Raw genomic sequence first — 6,223 nt, forward strand, 5'->3', positions numbered from 1 at the left:
CCCCTGAGCCACCCAGGGACCTCCAAACAATAACCTCTTACTCCATTCATACTGCAGCCCCTGCCAACCGCCATTCTACTTCCTCTCTCTATGAATTTGACTACACTGGGTTTCTCATTATGTAAGTGGAACCTTACAGTACTGGTCCCTTTGTCTCTGGCTTATTTCACTCGGCATGTCTTCAAGGTTCATCCATGTTGCAGCATGTGTCAGATCACATTCCTTCTTAGGGCTAAGACCAACTTTTTTATTTTAGTGGTTGCAAAACATTCCCTTTCTGTTGTTGTAGTTTTAGGTGTTTCCCCCTTTTTAACGACTCCGCCAATGAACGTTGGGCTCCGTATTTAAATGTCCCCAAGTTTTTTGAGGCCTACCGTAATAATGCAAGCTTGAAAAAAAAAAAAAAAAGGAAAAGTCTAATGTCCAGGAAATCTCACTAAAAACACGTCTTTTTGGTTTTATCAGACATAAATAGATTTTAAGATGCATTTCAGATTTTGTTTTAGAAGCCAGGGAAATGTTCAGATGTGTGGCTTTGTTGTCTTTCAGCAATGATTACCACATCATCTTGGCCAATATATTCACTAACCATAAAAGGAGAAAAATGTGCATTTCCTTGATAATATTGAGAATGAGTTGGCAAGTGATCCCTGAGCTCTGGGATAGGCTAAAAGGTGAAATGGAAGATGTTTCACCCTGCCAAGACTTGAGTTCAAGTCCTTAAAAATGGTTTCTTTTCCAATAATCGTTAAGACTTACAATTGCAACACTGGATGAGGAAGCTTCTGGCACGTATTTTATTTCAGACAGCAAACTATTGATGAGAAAAGCAGGGAGACATCAGATGAGAAAAACTGACAACAACCTTGGTAGTTTAAAATACATTTTTCAGTATGAATGGGGGCTCTGGTAACAAGCCTGGGCCTTCGAGGGATATGGATATCCTCTTTTTCTTTCTTTCTTTCTTTTTTTTTTTTTTTCTCTTTTTCTTATAGGGAGGGAAACTTTTCATTGGATTTTATTTTATTGTCCCAGGTAGAAGAAACATTTTTATATCCATTATTCATATATCCTGCCTAACACAAAAATTATTTAAGTAAATTGAGAGAAAATTAAAGAACATAATTTAAGAAATCTGAATATAAATTCTCTGGCTTGTTTTTTTATTGTTGAGGCATGGAACTTTCCTCTGAAGAGATGAACAGAAACTTCAACACGAACGTGAACTCTGATGACAGTGAGGAAATAACTCAGAGCTTCTCAGATGGTAGTGGCTATGTTTTGTCTACCTAGGGTGGGTCAGCTCAGTCCTCTATTGTAGTTAGGATTTTCTTGGCCCATAAATTGAGTAACCATATGCTGTAGATTTTCTGGAACAGCCTTCATTTAAAATATTCTTTCCTGGTGTTAGACCATGTGTCAGGCCATGTGTTCTGACATTTTTATGGAAAATGTGGTCAGCTTACCCATAGTTTTCAATAGTTCCCTGATGGGTCTTTCCTTCAAGGTACCCAGAGGCATCCGGGTTGGGGTGTGAGTTCTACACATTCTCCAGGAGTCAGCTGATGTCTTTGCATCTCTGTGAAGTCCAACCTGCCTTTGGCAACCATTTCCAGAAACTTTCCCTCTCCATTTCTCACACCATTTACAGAATGTCACAGCCAGCCCAGCGTTCGGTGGTACGTGGTCTTACGTTGCTGTTGTTGCTGCATGTGGTTTAGCTTCATCTCCTCGACTACCTTGTGCAGCCTGGAAGAAAGGAACACCGCCCGATTGCTCTCACAACCTCCCCAGGGCATCACACCATACTGGGCAGACGCAGCTCCAGTTTAAACAAAAAGATTCGTTGAGTTTTTTGTATCATTCAGGGAGAGGAGCCCCTTGGGAAACGTCTCTACCTGAACCCTGTGGTGAACCTGTACTTACTAGGCTATTGGTTAAACCCTCACCACATTCTTGCCAGAATTCAAATATAGATTTTTGGCACCAGATTTCTATTCCAAAGTATTCATTTGATAACAAATAAGTAAACATATATTTGAGGGAAGAGGGGAGTAGAAATCCAGCCCTTGGGTTCTCGTATGTGCTAAGTACAAGAGCTAAGGTTTACGACTTTATGATTTTGTCCGAGACATAGACATAGAATTCCATAATTTCTTTTTCAGGTGTCTCTTCTTTTTTGTCTCCTCACTCCGGAGGCCCTCCCCAACTGTGGTGCTCTATTCTGTCAACGTTTGTTCCATGGGAGTTGCTCATGAGGGAGACAGGAGATGATTGCTCCCAAATCCACATCTCTTGAAGCAGCTCTTCCCTGCGCTCCAGCCAACTGCTCACGGGCAGGTGGAGGGTGTAGGAGAGAGAGAGGGTGAAGGCCTGGGAAGCTTGGGGACACTCGGGCAGCACCAGGCATCAGGGAGCCTTTTCGAAGGATTCAGAACAGATGAGATGGAGTAGATTGGGGTGGGGACACCTGTGGCCCGGATTTCAGAGGGCGTGGGCTCCAGATCGCTTAGTCCCCATGTCCTGAGGCACCTCTGAAGGCCTTGCGTCAGCTTGTGCCTCTATCACGCCTCCTTCCCAAGACCCCATTCCTATTAGTATTAATGCTCATCTTTTTTCCAAGTAATTGGAATGTTTAAGAGAATCTAATTAGCCATATGTATACACATACTGCATTAGATTTATAAGAGTTATTTAAGTACCTGGGGAAGATTTTGCTCATTAGGTTGTAAATTTGCTCTGCAGGCATTTAACATGTGTAAAACAAGAATTGACTCTGTTAAATTTACAAATGCAGTTTAAAATGGTTAAGGGGGTGTAATTATCCAAGTTTGTAAATGATATTGATTGCTTAATTTAACTTCTTTACCATGAGCTAACCAAATATGAATCAAAGAAAAGTGAGAGAATTATTCTTAACTTGCAATATAAGATTACTAATTTGAACTCAAGGAAAACTTGATTTTTAATTCTGTAACTTTAAAGAATGAATATCAATTTGATATCCCAATAAATACAGTTTTTTCTTTAAAAAAAAAAAGATTTTATTTATTTATTCATGAGAGACACAGAGAGAGAGGCCAAGACACAGGCAGAGGGAGAAGCAGGCCCCATGCAGGGAGCCCAATGCAGGACTCGATCCAGGACCCCAGGATCATGGCCTGGGCTGAAGGGAGATGCTCAACCGCTGAGCCCCCCAGGTGCCCCAATATAGGTTTTTTTCCTACTTCTAAAGATTTCTTTTCCGTCCAAGACATAAAAAACAAACAAGCGAACCTCTGATAATATTAAAAGACAGACCCTAAATATGTTTACATGTAAATGACCCCTTATTGGCCACAGTCTCTTTTTTCTTCTTATGGGGTCCTGAAATTTCTGGAATATAAATGATCCACAAGAGCCTTCCTTACCTAAGGAAGGGAATTGTTAGCACTTTTAAACTTTCCCGTTAAACACAAATTTCCTTCAATATCAGGCATGGGATATGGAACATGTTTGCTTGATGAAATGGAATTTGCTCCTTGATTTATAAATGATCTACGTTAACCCAAGCCTATTACTAAACAAATCACGGAGACTCTTTAGAGCTAGAAAAGTATCTCAGACCTGCTACCTTCCTCTCTCCTCCTGCTTCCTCCTGCCCCCTCTTAGTTTCTCTTCTTGGGGGCAATCCACAGGAAATAAAGAATGAGGATGCCAGCAGCTTCAAACACACATGCAAAACCTAATGTCTTTGATATGGGGAAAGCTGGAACTCTACCCTGCTGCTTCTTTACTTCTGGACGGTGCACTGCTGTCTAAAACTACAAACGAGGGGTGCCTGGGTGGCTGGGGGGTGGTTAAGCATCTGCATTGGGCTCAGATTGACCTCAGGGTCCTAGGATGGGGTCCCACAGTGGGTTCCCTGCTCTGCGGCGGAGGGGGGGAGGGAGGGGGGGTGCTTCTTCCTTTCCCTCTGTCCCTGCCCCTGCTTAGGCTCTCTCTCTGTCTCTCTGAAACAAATACATCTTAAAAAAAAAAAAAAAGAAGGAAAAAAATAAAATAAAATAAAATAATAAATAAATAAAATAAAATAAAATAAAATAAATAAAATAAAATAAAATAAAATAAAATAAGGTGACAAATGAACCCACTACCATGGCACAGGTACACAATGCCTGATGAAGTGCCCGGCCAGACTCTAGAGCTCTTCCGTGTACTTGCTCTCTTCAGGCCACAGTGACCGAGTGGTGGCAGGTGGCCTACACCAGGGCCAATCACGACCACCTTACCCTCTAGACAGCTACGTACTTTTTGTTTGTTTTTGTTTTGTTTTGTTTGTTTTGTTTTGTTTTTGCTTTGGAGGCTTCTTGCTATTCATACTTGATTTTATTGAGGAAAAAAAATTCCTCTAACACTACCTTCTGGATTAGTCCAATTGAAGAGAACCCTGTCACTGCAGACAAACTATAAAATAGAAAAGCAAATGAAAATGACCATATGCAGGGACTTATCAACGCTTATCAGTGTTTCTTGCTATTATAAGACCCCAATAAAATTCACAAATGAATTAAATATTTGGATGCTAAAGCGTATACCAGATGCAGCTCTACTGCATCACCTGAGAGTTAAACCTTCTCCGTGTATTTAATCAGCCTCCTTTATCTTTTGTGTGTTATATGTTTAAAGCGATAAAATAAATTGTCCTAATAAAAAGGCCACTATTGGGATGCTTGGGTGGCTCAGGGGTTGAGCATCCGCTTTGGGCTCAGGGCATGACCCTGGGGTCCCAGGATCGAGTCCCGTGTCGGGCTCCCTGCATGGAGCCTGCTTCTTCGGCCTGTGTCTCTGCTTCTCTCTCAGTGTCTCTCATGAATAAATAAATAAAATTTAAAAACAAATAAAGGCCACTATTTTTTTTTTCTGCTTCATATATTGGGATTTCAAATGGGAGTTCATTTTTAGAAAGGATTCTCTGCTAAGGAAAGTCTGAAAAGCCACTGATTTACATCAAGCTAAAAGCCTCTTATTTTTCCTCTAGGATTTCAGTCCTCGTCCTTCCTTATCTTGTTGCACAGAAACACCACCAGCAGCGTGCTCGTTCTCCTGAAGATTTCATATTTCCTCCCTCTTCAATAATCTACAAAGGCTCCTTGTAGACTACTAAACTAAATTCGGTGTTTCTGGCCTGGCTTTCCGGGCAGAAATAATCTGACCTGACTTTAGCTTATCCAGACATGTTCTTTCCTAGCCACTCACACAGATCCCTCGAGTCTGGGAAAGGTCACTGTGTCCCCACTTCCTTGTCTGCTGCCCCTGACAGGTCCTGTTGCTCCCCCTGCTCTGGGCCACCACCCATCTGGGATGTGGCCTGAGAGAAATGAAGCCCACTTGCCATCAGCTCTTTCCTACGCCCCAGCGTCTTCTGCATCTTGGTTCATTGTGTCCCTAAATCTGAGACTCTTCCCCTCCCCCTTTCCCCTCTCCTACTTCCTCGGGATCCTTCGCAGTCCACACACCTGGAGACTCTTTATTACCTTCCTGAGTTCATGATGATCTCTTCTTCCCACAGGTTTGTGTTTAATTTTGCCTAATTTTGCTTTCTTTGTTCTATGGTCTTCCCACCAGGATCACAAACTTCTGTATTTCTTCATGAGCTTGTGATGACCAATGGGGCTTAATCCTTGAAGGGTGGGTGGAGTTCTTGGCTGCAATTACATGCCCTGTCTTAGTCCCATCTGTCACTCACTGATTCTGCGATTTTTTATTTTTTTACATTTTTAAAATTTAAATTCACTTTGCCAACATATAATAGAACACCCAGTACTCATCCCATCAAGTGCCCTTCTCAGTGCCTGTCACCCAGTTAACCCCAACCCCACACACACCCCTTCCACAACCCTTTATTTGCTCCCCAGAGTTAGGAGTCTCTCATGGTTTGTCTCCCTAATTGTTCCCACTCAGTTCCCCTCCTTTCCCTTATAATCCCTTTCATTATTTCTTATATTCCCCCTATGAGTGATTCTGCAATTTTAACCAAATCCTGTAAACTTTCAGAGTCTCATTTTCCCCTCTGTAAAATGGGAATAATGAAATCAGTTGGGCTTTAGAATACAGTTGTCACAGACGGAGTGCTCTGCCGCTGGTTTAGGCTAGCTGTCTTAGTGGAGTCACCATGGGTGAAGAAATGATTATTGAGTTGCTCTGGTTCAGAAACCCAACCTTATTAACCCACCCAGAGTTG

The 6,223-nt window shown here is 41.9% G+C and overlaps 1 long non-coding RNA gene across 1 annotated transcript; it reads right to left on the reverse strand.

Annotated features, from left to right (window-relative positions):
• Nucleotides 1-774: 774 nt before the first annotated feature.
• Nucleotides 775-5,647, reverse strand: LOC118351963 (uncharacterized). The gene is made up of 2 exons (XR_004808287.2): nucleotides 5,517-5,647; nucleotides 775-1,749 (listed from the first exon to the last, which is right to left on the reverse strand). It is a non-coding gene; the product is annotated as an uncharacterized LOC118351963 (long non-coding RNA).
• Between the last annotated feature and the right edge of the window lie 576 nt (nucleotides 5,648-6,223).

The sequence above is a fragment of the Canis lupus genome, chromosome 22 (assembly GCF_003254725.2).
Source record: "Canis lupus dingo isolate Sandy chromosome 22, ASM325472v2, whole genome shotgun sequence".
Classification (NCBI taxonomy): Eukaryota; Metazoa; Chordata; class Mammalia; order Carnivora; family Canidae; genus Canis; species Canis lupus.